The 14,343-nt window shown below is 41.6% G+C and overlaps 1 protein-coding gene across 1 annotated transcript in view; it reads right to left on the bottom strand.

The window, feature by feature from the left end:
* The window catches only part of AXIN1 (axin 1), a 221,098-nt gene extending 207,003 nt beyond the window's left edge, over positions 1–14,095 (bottom strand). The window contains exon 1 of the mRNA XM_082260004.1: positions 13,917–14,095. The gene's annotated coding sequence lies outside the window, so the exon portion shown is untranslated. The remainder of the gene's footprint in view (positions 1–13,916) is intronic.
* Positions 14,096–14,343: the final 248 nt, after the last annotated feature.

Below are 14,343 nucleotides of genomic sequence, written 5' to 3'. Positions count from 1 at the left end.
TCTTCTACACTGTAGAACAGGGGTCTCCAAACTTTCTAAACACAGGGCAAGTTCAAAGACTTGAAGGGGGTCAGATTATGGACAGTGGCATAGAAAATGTCCTGGTGTCAGTGGGTGGGAGTAATCAATGCCTCATCCAGTGGTCACAATGGAAGGAACAGTGCTCCATCGTTAGTATCAGTGAGAGGAATAGTGCCCCATCATTGGCGTCAGTGGAAGGAATTGTGTCCCATTGTTGGTGCCAGTGGAAGAAATAGAGTTCTATCGTTGGTGTCAGTGGGAGGAATTGTGCCCCATCGTTGGTGTCAGTGGGAGGAATTGTGCCCTGTAGTTGGTGTCTGTGGAAGGAATTGTGCTCCATTGTTTGTGTCAGTGGAAGGAATAGTGTCCCATTGTTGGTGTCAGCGGGAGAAATTGTGCCCCTTTGTCGGTGTCAATGGGAAGAATTGTGCCACATTGTTGATGTCACTGGGTGGAATAGTGTCCCATGGTTGGTGTCAGTGGGAGAAATTTTGCCCCTTCGGAGGTGTCAGTGGGAGGAATCGGTGCCCCATTGTTGGTGTTGTGGCAGGAATTAGGCCCTATTGTTGGGGTCTGTGGATGAAATAGTGCCCCAAGGGCTGGATAAGGGCTAGAAAAGTGCCATATCCAACCCCTGAATCACAGTGTGGAGACCACTGCTGTAGTAGCTTCCATATTCAGACAGATATAAATTAACAAATTCAAGTATATATCTAAAAACACTATGTATACCTAAGGATGTGACTCAATTTTTCAGTTCTGCTAGTGTCAGTACCAGAAATCTAGCTTGATAATAAATTTACACATACTAGCTGAAAGCAGAAGTCTCAGGAAATATAACTGATACCTGTAAAATACAGCTCAGACTGGGAGAAACAGCTCAAGAAGGCAGTCAGTTCATGAGATGACAAGGAGCATGCCGATAGAAGGAGAAGCAAAGTGACAGATAGATGAGCTCATCACTGTGCTGCTTCTCCTTTCACTGTCTAGTAACAGGGTAGGACTGGGTACATGAAAGCCTAAAGGCCACTGCACTCTGTATGAGAGCTGTGGTCTCTGTACAGCAGTCTGATATGCCCCTGCCCTGTCATCATTACAATGCTACAATCAGCAAGATGTGTGAAGGATTGTGGTGAATAAACTTCAGAATGATACACAGTAATTTATCTCTTTTTATAGACATTTTCTAATGTACCTGAGGGCCCTTTTACACGGGCTTTCCGATATGGTCTGCCTGTCAGTTTTTTTTTCAGGCGGACCTGATCGGTAGGGATGATCGAATGGTTCGGGTCGACCATCGGTTCGACCCGAACATTGACTGTTCGAGGTTCGGCCGAATTTAGAACTTTTTGCTGAAAAAGTTTGGAATTCGGCAACCAGAACCGACCAAAATGCAATGGGACAGGAAATGGGCTTTAAAAGCCCATGATTGGACCAGAACCATTAGTAAAAGCCATTTGAGGGGGCAGGAGAATGCTAGGAATGTGATTGGAGTGACTAGGGGGTCCAGAGGCCAATCATTAGTGAATACGCCCCCCAGTATATAAGATAGCACCCGCCAAATTCCTAGCATTTTAATACAGGGACATGGAAGAGAGTGGAAGAAGTTCTGTTACTTCTGCTTCAAAAGTGTCATTTAGCAATTATTAGCATGAGGAAAGGGATATCTAGTGTAGTTAGGGTGCTATTTTCCACTATAGTTAGCTTCAAAAATCAAGTTTCTGTAGGGAATGTGTTAAGTGCCAGGGTGACCGTAGTGTAGTGTAGGGTGAACTGACACTGACTGCTATGGCAGGGTGACCAAACCCTTCCATTTCAGGGTGACCGCTATAGAGAAAAGATCGTTTTCTCTTATGTGACTTACAGAGCAGTGATATGGCTTCTCTCCGGTCAGCCTGCTTTTTGCTGCAGGCGTTTATAGGGCTTTTTTGAGGACATGTTTGGAGTCAGGCATGACATCTGAACTTGTGTATAGGGGTATATATACACACACATCTATGTATATATACACCTACACATATATAGGTGTGAAAAGAGCAGAACACTATGCTTGCGCTAATGAAATAATTAGCAGGCATATGGCTCCGCTCCTATCACACCTATATGAGTGTATGTGTATAATACATATAAGTGTCTGTGTATATATACCCCTGTAAACAAGTTCAGATGTTTTGCCTGCCTCCAAAGACCCCAAAAAATGCCAAGTTGTGTTATTGCAGGCATTTTTTTGGGGCATTTTTTTGGGGTCTTTGGAGTCAGGCATGACATCTGAACTTGTGTATAGGGGTATATATACACACACACTTATATGTATTATACACATACACACATATAGGTGTTATAGGAGCGGAGCCATATGCCTGTTAATTATTTCATTAGCGCAAGCATAGTGTTCTGTTCTTTTCACACCTATATATGTGTATGTGTATATATACATACATGTGTGTGTATATATACCCCTATACACAAGTTCAGATGTAATGCCTGACTCTAAAGACCCCAAAAAAATGCCCCAAAAAAAAGCCTGCAATAACACACCTGGGCGGTTTTTTTTTTCGCGCAGGCTTTTTTTGGGCATTTTTTTGGGGTCTTTAAAGTCAGGCATGACATCAGAACTTGTGTATAGGGGTATATATACACACACACTTATATGTATTATACACATACACACATATAGGTGTTATAGGAGCGGAGCCATATGCCTGTTAATTATTTCATTAGCGCAAGCATAGTGTTCTGCTACTTTCACACCTATATATGTGTATGTGTATATATACATACATGGGTGTATGTATATACACCCCTACACAGAGGTTCTGATGTTATGCCTGCCTCCAAAGTCCCCCAAAAAATGCCCAAAAAAACGCTTGCTACAAAACCGGCAAGGTGTGAAAATAGTGGAGCCATATCCCTGTTCTATAAGTGACCTAATAGAAACAATCTTTTTTTTTTCTGGTTCTGGACATGCTACAGAGCTGAAACTTCAATAATTTTTTCAATAATTGGCTCTCTATCAAAAATTAAAATTTTTAAGAACTTTTTTTGTGTGATTAATAGTCTCTGGGGCATGACCCAGAACCCTAGGCACTTTTTAGGGGCATTTATTGGGTTTTAGGGCTTCAAAATAAGGGTTTTTTGATTACCGAATTTTGGGTCCCATTGATTTCAATGGGGTTCTGAAATCCGGGCCGAACTTTTTGGAAGTTCTGGTGTTCTGGTCGAACCGAACTTTTGAAAAGTTCGATCATCCCTACTGATCGGATGCTCCAAGTACCTCTATGGGGCAGCGGATGTCAGCAGTGACATTTCCGCTGACACCCGCTGCTCTCCGATCCGATGTGGTCCGTGAAATCCAGACGAATGGAAACCCTATTTTCCATCCGTCTGGAGGATTGGATCAGATGAAAATGGACAGGCGGCCCGTTTTCATCCGATCTCCTATAGAGGAGAGCGGGACTCTGACAGCTCCGTCTCTGACAAAGAAAGCAGAGACGGAGCTGTTATCTGCCTGGTCAACAGGAATCGGCAGATCGATCCCTGCTGAGCAAAACGAAGTGAGCTGGGCAGAAAGCCCATGGGAAAGGATCCTTACCCATTTTATGCATCAAGCCCCCTACTGAGTAATTGGAAAAGGTGCATCCGAGCTACTACCTTCTGTACAATGTCCGGTGAGCCTTAAACACACAGCACCCAGCCTATGAGGTCTCTGTAAACCCCCATGTAATCCAGACATCCTATCCTCCCATCTTAATCCATTTCATAGAAATTGATTTTGGTATGGCAGATTCATAGATGACCTGCTTATCATTTGGGTTAAGGATAACGCTACTTTGGATATCATGCCGTTTTTGCACCATGTAAATGCCAATGATCTTGATTCAAAGTTTATAGGTAAGTGTCACAACAGAGTCATGGATTTCCTTGATGTCACTTTGGAAGGTGATCCTTTTGGCCAATCTGTTTCCACTAAAAATTTTCGTAAACCTACCGCAGGTAATACCACTTTACTGGCCAGTAGTTGTCATCCAGCCCATACTATAAAGGCCGACCCGGTGACCCGGTGAGTTTACTAGAGCCAGAAGAAACTGCTCCACTGAGGTTTCTTTCAATAATGAATGCCAAGTAATTAAGAACAGGCTTGAATCCAGAGATTATCCTCGGTGGTCCATCCAGAGAGGTTTTGAGGTTGCAGCTGCCAAACAGCGAGCAGATTTATTATCCAATGCTCATACTGTTAGATCCAAACCTAGCAATTTGAGGAGACAAAAGAGCTCCAAACAGCCTGTCACCTTTGTCATAGCATACTCAGTTGAATATTTTAAATCACTAACATCATAAAGCAGAACCTCCGTATGCTGTATTCTGATAAAACATTATATAATGTTTTATCCAATGATGTTTGTTTCTCCAGTCATCGCGCACCTACACTTAGGTCCCTTTTATCTCCAAGTCTTGTGTCCCTTGATAATGAAAAGAAGAAAGAAAACTTGATTATCCTATCCGGGTTCTTATAAATGTGGACTCAAGACTTGTAGATATTGCCGCACACATACTGTGTTTGAGTCCCCATTCACACTAAGGCGACCTGTGAGGCGACCTGGTCGCCTCACAGGTCGCCGTAGGTCGCCTACCATAGGGAAGCTGCGGACCCGTTCTAATAGGAGCGACACAAGTCGCTCCGACTTAGAAAAAGGGTCCGGAGCTTCTTTGGGGCGACCTGGAGGCGACCGCCATAGACTTCAATGTTATGAGGTCCGTGGCGGCCGCTCCGAGGTCGCGGCGCGCTGCTCGCACCGCGACCTCGGAGGTCGCCCCTCCAAGTCGGATCGCCCCAGTGTGAACGGGGCCTCAGAGTTTTGTTTCTGCCAACACTAAGGAAGAGTTCAAAATACAGGAATGCATCAACTGTGGTACAGATTGTGTTGTATATCTAATCCAATGCACTGCGTGTAATTTGCAGTACGTTGGTTGTACGATTTGACCACTTTGTTCCCGCATAGCAGAACATTACTGTGATAGTAATAATGAAAATGCTAAAAACATCTCCATCGTATCAAAACACTTTAGGGATGTGCATAAAGGCAATATGAGTTCTTTCCACTTTAATGGTGGTGGGAGAGTCTTTCCGGCAATGCGGGGTGGGGATGGCTACTGTAAATTATTAGAGCGCGAGGTCTACTGGATTTCCAAAATACAGACCTGCATCCCTCTTGGCCTTAACCACAGATGGGATGTGGATTTGTATCTGAAATTATATGTATTCATTCTTATATATATGTAGCACTGCCCCTAGAGGACCGCTGAGAATTGCACTTTCTGGATTTCCCTGGGTTACCTGTAGCAACAGTCTGTGGAAACTTATCACTTTAAATGCTTGGCTCAGACAATGAACAGTCCAGGGGATTTGGTTTTTTATGTTTTATTTAGAACTGGGATAGGAGAAGGGATGAGTGGAATACTCCAATTATGAACTATGCACAATTCTCTGGACAACTGACTGTAGTGTGTGCGGAAAGGCCGCTGCTTCACCTTGCCACTGAAGTGAAGATAGAAAGTATGATCCTGTTTAAGTTACTCTTCATGGTCTAACTTGGCACCCCCTTTCATACTTGCTACGTGTGCTGAACTCCTGTCCACTGACACCTCACTGGAGCGGTCCCCCTTCCTGGGCAGACCCCTGGCAAGCTTCCCGGTACTCACAGACACTGTTTTTCCAAAGGTTGCTCTGCCTCCAACTCCACTTGTCAGCTTTCCTGGACCTCCTGGCTCAGCTCCACACTCCTGGTTCACTAGGCCGACCACCTGTGACCACCTTCCACAGCAAACAGGAGGAGAGACAGCCATCACCCTCCTCCTGGGACCTGACTTCCCACCCAAAGACGCAATGTCACATGTGCCCTTGGCTTTTATAACATATCCTATGATGCACCACTCTTTGTGCCAACCCACTGGAATAGTTACAAAGCCTGTGTGTCACTGGCTGGGTTTCCTCCACTGTCCAACAGGCTCCCCTATTGGATACAGTGGTGACACTCCCTCAGCCCAGATGAATCACACATGGACACATGCAACAGGCATAACTACTGATTAGGCTCCCCTGATAAGCAGATGGAGCAGACTATGATTTACCTGCTACTCCCCTGTTAAGCAGGCAGAGCAAACTACTCTCTCTTCCTAGCACCTATCTAGGAGGGTGCTACATATATATATCTATATGTATATTCTCTTGGCCGTTTTTGCTTTACATGTAAGCATTTTGGTAGGTATACACATATCCAGATTTGTTTAGCCCCGCTCTCCCTATACTCCATTGGTGAAAAGGATAAGGTAAAAAGCCAACGCGGCTGCTGACATTCAGAATGTCCCAATACTAAGAGATAAAGTAATAAATACAATCAGTGCCGCGCTGCTCAATTCCAAAGTATAATTGTGAAACAAATGCCCACCAGAGGCTCTAGAACACAAATATAATAGAATAATGAATAAACCCAAAACAAGTGCATATAACCAATATTGAATAGATACATAATAAAAGTGTTGTGTGGTATCGCACAAACGACAAACTTTTTAATAAGAAGAAGCAAGGCTGACCATCTTTGTGATACATGATGTTACGGTATATACATTCAGTCAAATTGTATGCTTATGGTGTTCTTCTTTTGTATGTTTTGATATTTGCCACCACCCCTTTTTCAGGTCATGTGACCCTTGGGGTCAACCATGTGATATAGTCTACGCTATTTAAGCTGTTTTGTGTTACTTATGTGTTAGCCATAATTAAGGCCTGATGGCCGGAACGCGTTGGATTTTTATTTGACTGTTTTTCATATGCTGCAATAAAACAATGTTTTAGCCAAAGTCTATAGCACCAGCCTTTCTCCTTTTTTGTACCTACTTAGTAATTGTTCATCAATAATTAAAAGGTAATCTTCCCCTTCTCAAATACAGGACTTTACACAAGAAATCATTTGTTTAGGAGACAATACAGCCTCTTACATTCTCCATGTAAATGAAATAACCAAACACAAATATAAAGTTTCCCGGACTATCCAAGTTATAGTCCCAGCCTAAACAAACCCCCCAACTATGAAGGTGTGGTTTGTGATTACTGTATTTTCTGGCGTATAAGACTACTTTTGAACCTCAAAAAAAATCCCCCAAAAATGGGGGGTTGTCTTATACGCCGAGTATAATATCTCCAAGGTAACCTAAGTATAAGTATTACCGGTAGATGTAATCTCTCAAGATGCTGGCTGTGTAGGAATCCTGTACCGGTATACCATATGTACCGTAGCTTCGGCTACATACAGTGTACCGCGCTGAGCCAATCAGGGAGAGCGATGTATTCTATTATTGAATGCAAAGCCTGCTCGGATTGGCGGAGTAACATCAGCCCGCCTCTCTGACTCTGCCAATCCGAGCAGGCTTTACATTCAATAATAAAATACATCGCTCACTGTGATTGGCTCAGCGCGGTATACAGTATGTAGCCGAAGCTACGGTACATACGGTATACCGGTACAGGATTCCCGCACAGCCAGCGTCTTGAGATTACATCTACTGGTAATACCTAGGGTACCTTGGAGATATTATGAGAGATTACATGTATTACAGTACTTGGAGTACCTTGGAGATCTATGAGAAATCTGATGTTTTTCAATGGTGTTGCCTTGCTTCGGAAGGGGGGTAGTCTTATATGGCGAGTATAGCCCAAAACCTATGTTTTAACTTGAAAATTAGGGGGGGTCGTCTTATACGCCCAGTCGTCTTATACGCCGGAAAAGTATATCAAATTCATGCCTTTTGGCGCACTTCAAAAACACTAAGGAGAAATTTACAATTATCCTGAACCCCATTTGACGCTAGCGTTTTTTTGGCATTTTTTGGGGTTCTTTTGAGGCAGGCAAAACATCTGAACTTGTGTATAGTTGTGTATATACACACATACATATATTTATATACACACCTAGACATATATAGGTGTGATAGTAGCAGAAATATATTACTGTAAATGATTTCATTAGCGCAAGCATATATTTCTGCTACTATCACACCTATATATGTCTAGGTGTGTATATAAATATATGTATGTGTGTATATACACCACTATACACAAGTTCAGATGTTTTGCCTGCCTCAAAAGAACCCCAAAAAATGCCAAAAAAACGCTAGCGTCAAAAAGAAATGCCCAGGTGTGTTTTTGCTGGCATTTTTTGGGGGTTTTTGGAGGCAGGCAAAACATCAGAACTTGTGCACAGTACCACTATACACAAGTTCAGATGTTTTTCCTGACTGCAAAGAACCCAAAAAAATGCCTTCTATTTAACCGGCAAGGTGTTACAGCAGCAAAGCCAACCCCCTGAGCTAAAAGTTTTCTAATACAAACAATCTTTTTTTATGGTTCTGATCATGCTACAGAGCTGAAACTTCACATGTACACGTTTTAGACCCCCCAGATACTAAATCCAAAGTAAAAATCAAAAACTCTCTTTTTTTTTTTTAATTTTTTCAATAATTGGCTTTTTTATCAAAAATGACAATTTTTAAGAACTTTTTTTGTGTGATTTTGTGTCTGGTGGGTCTAAAAGGTGTACCTGTGAAGTTTCAGCTCTGTAGCATGTCCAGAACCAGAAAAAAAAAGAATTGTATGTATTAGAAAACTTTCAGCTCAGGGGGTTAGCTTCTCTCCTCGGTTTTCACACCTTGCCGGTTTCAAAGCAGGCATTTTTTTGGGTTCTTTGCAGTCAGGAAAAACATCTGAACTTGTGTATAGTGGTACTGTGCACAAGTTCAGATGTTTTGCCTGCCTCCAAAACCCCCCAAAAAATGCCAGCAAAAACACACCTGGGCATTTTTTTTTGACGCTAGCGTTTTTTTGGCATTTTTTTGGGTTCTTTTGAGGCAGGCAAAACATCTGAACTTGTGTATAGTGGTATATATACACACATAATTATATGTATATAGACATCTAGCCATATATAGGTGTGATAGTAGCAGAAATATATTACTGTAAATTATTTCATTAGCGCAAGCATTTATTTCTGCTACTATCACACCTATATATGTCTAGGGGTATATATACAGACATATATGTGTATATATACCCCCTATACACATGTTCAGATGTCATGTCTGACATCAAACATAACCTCAAAAAAGCACTGGCAGTGGCAGCCCCTGCAGCATAAAAAATGCTTGGCTGGTGAGAAGCCATATGGGTGTGCCGAAGCAATTCAGAGAAATGATCATTTCTCTATAGCTGTCACCCTGCTATGGAAGGGTTTTGTCACCCTGCCATAGCAGTCACTGCCAGTTAACCCTACACTACACTACGGTCCCCTTACACTTAACACTTTCCCTACAGAAACTAAATTTTTGAAGCTAACTTAAGTGTAAAGGAGTACTCTAACTACACTAGATATCCCTTTCCTCACACTAATAAATAGCTAAATGACACTTTTAAAGTAAAATTAACAGAACTGCTTCCACTCTCTTCCATGTCCAGTATAACAATGCTAGGATTATGGCGGGGGCGATCTTATATACTGGGGGGCGTATTCACTAATGATTGGTCTAGGGACCCCCTAGTCACTCCTAACACATTCCTAGCATTCTCCTGCCCCCTCAATTGGCTTTTGCTAATGGTTCTGGTCCAATCACGGGCTTTTAAAGCCCATTTCCTGAAGCATTGCATTTTGGGCGTTTCTGGTTGCCGAATTCCGAACTTTTTGGGCAAAAAGTTCTAAATTCGGCCGAACCTCGAACACCCAATGTTCGGGCCGAACCGATGGTCGACCCGAACCGTTCGATCATCCCTAGTCATAAAGTGCATATTAGTGCCAAAAATTGTGCCAAGGAATGTCCAAACAAACAGTTCATAGGTGACTTTAGTGCATGAATAGAAAACTTCAGTGCCAGGTAAGGTAAAGTGCAGGTGCTTAGTGCTGGGTCCTCCAGTAGTCCAACTGCTGGTACTTGGGCATGATTATTATGGATTAATGGGGGGTATGCACTCACCAGATGTAGTGGGTCTTAAATACCGTATGGTAAAAAGACCTTTAGGGCTTTATGGCCTCCTGGGCCTGATAGGTAACTGCTGCGCCTTGTAGTCCCCCTGCGGTCCGGGATCCCTCTCCTGGAAATCCTCGATCCTCAGGGTCCTTCAGCTGCTGAGGGAAGATGCTGAACGCGCTAACACCTCACCGACCAGGTGAGGATATCCAGGAGAGGGATCCCGGACCACAGGAGGACTACAAGGCCCAGCAGTTACCTATCAGGCCCAGGAGGCCATAAAGCCCTAAAGGTCTTTTTACCATACTGTATTTAAGACCCACTACATCTGGTGAGTGCATACCCCCCATTAATCCATAATAATCACGCCCAAGTACCAGCAGTTGGAGTACTGGAGGACCCAGCACTAAGCATCTGCACTTTACCTTACCTGGCACTGAAGTTTTCTATTCATGCACTAAAGTCATCTATGAACTGTTTATTTGGACATTCCTTGGCACAATTTTTGGCACTAATATGCACTTTATGACACACTAGGTTTTTATTGTGAATCATATCATTTTATTGTGGAATTTTTTTGTGTGATCTATTTTATAAAATATCAATTGTGAATAATACTGTGACACTGTCACGTGCTACACACATAATTTAATTTATATATATATATATATATATTTATACCATTTGTTGGCCTAAATTCCACTATCCGGGGTATAGACAAGTAATTGCCCATCCCTGAGTAGTACCAGCAAGCGCTATAATAAATCCCACTATTTGGGGTTTTCCTTTTTCAATTACTATTTATCCTATAGCAGCTGCTATCACCACTCCTAACCAACCCCCCACCCCCCTACAATAGGACCACCATAGGCGCGAGGGATATACACCAATTTGGAGTATATAATTTACCAATGGCTAGATTTGACAGTGTGTGCATGTGATCAGAGTAAAGTTGGTTTTAAATCCAGTGATGTCATTGGTGTGTGGCCCTTTGTTTCCTGCTCTCAGATTTTTTTTTCCTTTTCATAATAAAGTTTTATTGAAGAAGTGCAGAAACAAAATAAACATAATATAAATGCGAAAACAATCTTCCATAGAAAAGATGGACACGCACAAACTTAGGCAGGTGGCCCACCACAACTAGACCACGGAGGGTCTAGAAAAGTGTTATGCAGTATGAAAAAAAATTACAAAACTAAAAACAAAATCAAAGAAGAGAAGTCCAGATCCTAAATCGGGCACAAACTTAGTTTAAGTCGTCGTAACCAACAAACGCTTAGAGATTACATACATGGGGAGTGCCTCCAAAAAAAGATTCCAGGCGAGCGCTTCCACACTGTTGACCCTGATCGAGAGCGGGGGAAGAGAGAAAAGAAAGAACAAAGAAGGAAGAAAGAAGGAAAGAAGCAGAATCCCTCTTTGTAAGGACCAAGGGTGTCTCCAGATGCAAGAACTAAGCAACACCAGAGGATCCCCAATGCCCTTAACCACTATGTCCCAAAGATGGACTGGGCAGATAAAGTATAGCTGAAACTAGCTATGATGACTATGACCAATGCAGTCCTAGCTGCCGGAACAATCTCCACAAGGCGGTCACCTACGAGCACACCAAATAGGCCTCAAATGGTTCAGCTTCCAATAGGGTTTTGTATCTAATTTCTATGATTTATTTTTATGTATACCACAGCACTTACATAAGTCAATATTATACTTATTTATATAGCATTTCATGTTGTAGGCTCTGGTCTTATATAAAAAAATTACAAATATAATAAAAAATACATTTTTCACACAGCAAAAAAGCACTGTAATTACTTCTTCTCTAACATCCACATTCTTCCTGCATGTGAGTGGGTGAGCATCCAAAGCAAAGCAGTGTTACCTTTATCTTAGCTCGAAAAGTATGCCAGAATAAAGATCATGCAAAACATCAAGTTATCACTCAACCATAAGTCAGTAAGGCCACTTTTGGGAATTACTTCTTGGTGTTTGACCAGCATGCATGCAAATAACAGATTACAGACTAAAGGTTGAAATGTGGTTTGAAAACAATCTAAGCAATTCTTGACTTTTAGGTTTCTACAGCTGCCCTATTAAATATTGCCAAAAAGGTTTGTGGAAATATAGAAACTAACTTTATTTATTTTTTTTATCGCCAAAGAAAAGTTGCAACTGTTAGCCAGCTGATGGGTTGCATTCACTTTCCTAGTGGGTCATCCTTTCACAAGCTATGCATCTTATAAATTGTCCCATCAGCCACTTGGTCATTTTGGTGGCCATTTGTTAGAGAACGCCTTAGTATCTTAAGATGTTAATAATAATATTTTTTTCTGGTAAGATATGCTTTAAATGAGAATTATTTGCTTGTATGTCTTATTAAAGGCCACTTTAAAAAGAAAAATTCTCAGAAGATGTTTTCGGACCTAAGAATAGGCTGGCAAAATTACCCATTGTATGTCCTTTACTCACGGTCTACCTCAAGATGTCTCTTTCTGGTCATCTTAAAAACGTGAAGTGATAAATTCATTATGTATGCCACTGACCCACTGAAACTTCTTTGTTGATAGTGAATACATGAACTTTAACAAAAGTAGACTGGATTAGCCACAGTGGATTAACAGATTTGCGTCTTTGAGTTTACCGAAAGATGTGACAATTGACGTGGATGAGCCTATTGAAGTTCTAAAACGCGATTGAGTTTTCTATCATTTCAGAGTGTATTTTACCGTTGCTGGTGTGATTTCCCAGTTGTCTATGGCTATTTTGAAAAACCAGATCTTAGTAAAGCACTAAAGCTTTAGTAAAGAACTAAAGCTTGAGAATGGCTGGTAAAAAAGTAATTACGTTGCAACAACCAAGAAAAGCAAGATAGAGAATGAGCTGCGCGAGACGCTGAAAACTTTTTCTCTATGACTCGGATATTTCAAACAAGGACGAAAAGATCTAAGGGAATTTTCTGCTAGCTGCGGCATAGAAGGAGGCTCCAACATGCTGTTTTCTATCAAGCCATTCATCTCATGGGGAGAAACAGCGGTGTGTCCGCCTTACTTATAAAGTTCTCAAAAAGAAAATAATGTATTTAGTTTCGAAATCTGTTTTATTTTTTTAAATTTTTTTTTTCATTTTACCGGCTGTATGAATGGGGACATGATCTAGCTCTTTCTTCTTGAGCGACATTTTCTAGAAAAATGGGTCACACAGCAGGAACTCTAGATAATATGGAGCACAACACAGGAGTCGCTTAAGCTTCCAGCAGGTCTGCTGCCTCAGTGTTTCTGCCACTGGATTTTTCTTCCCCTAAAGAGTAAAACCGCGTAAAGAAAAAAAAAAAAGACGAAACAAACACCAGCCATTTCTCCTCAAGCTCTTTGATCTGTACCAGATTTTCATTTAAATATCATAGAGACCTTTTGAAAATATCTGTCTTCAGATGTTCCGAATAATGAGATTTGAAGGAGTATGATGAGTCCAAGAGCCCTATTCGTTTCTTTTAAACACACATTGACTTTCTGTTGTATTGTCGTCACGTTTAAGAACCCGTCGGAAAAAAAAAGGGAAGGGGGGGGGGGACATGAAGAATGGGAAAAAATATCAAACTATATAAGAGCCCAGCTGGAAAGCTTTTCCAATGCTGTTTTGCAAAATTTGATCTGAAGGGCCTACAAAGAAAATTTATTGTCTGATCCAAGAGGAACGCTCTTTTGCGAAATCTGTGCTGTCATTTATTAAGACGCCTTTGTTTCGAAAGGGGACGGCGTGCCAAGGAATAAAGCGAGCGTGGTTGGAACAAAAAAGATTAAAAAAATAAACTAAAAAGGAAAAACCACATATATTGAGGCACAATAAACGGCGATATGTTAGGCGTTAGAATTTTTTTTTCTCACCTGCTCCTGCTGCGTTTGTCTCCAGCTCCATTTTTCGCAGTCCGCCATGTTTGGGCGCAGCCATTGTCAGCTGTCCAGGGCAGCTTCACTACACTATTCAAATCTATTTAGGTTTTTTTTTTTCCTGGGTGCTAGAATGAGGCTGAAGATGTGAATCTACTTCATATTGCAGGACTGGTTCTACACCAGGATTGGCTGTGGCAAGGACCAGATGATGGTCCCTAGAATCCGCCTGTTACTATGACAACCAATCCCTCAGACACCACTCTTTATTATTGCTGTAGAAACAGTTAAGCAAAGCTTTTCTTGTGAATGAATATGAATATATACAGTATCTCACAATAGTGAGTACACCCCTCACATTTTTGTAAATAATTTATTATATCCTTTGTGACAGCACTGAAGAAATGACACTTTGCTACAATGT

The sequence above is a fragment of the Pelophylax lessonae genome (assembly GCF_965119305.1).
Source record: "Pelophylax lessonae genome assembly, chromosome: 6".
Classification (NCBI taxonomy): domain Eukaryota; kingdom Metazoa; phylum Chordata; class Amphibia; order Anura; family Ranidae; genus Pelophylax; species Pelophylax lessonae.
This window is presented reverse-complemented; position numbering and strand designations above follow the sequence as displayed.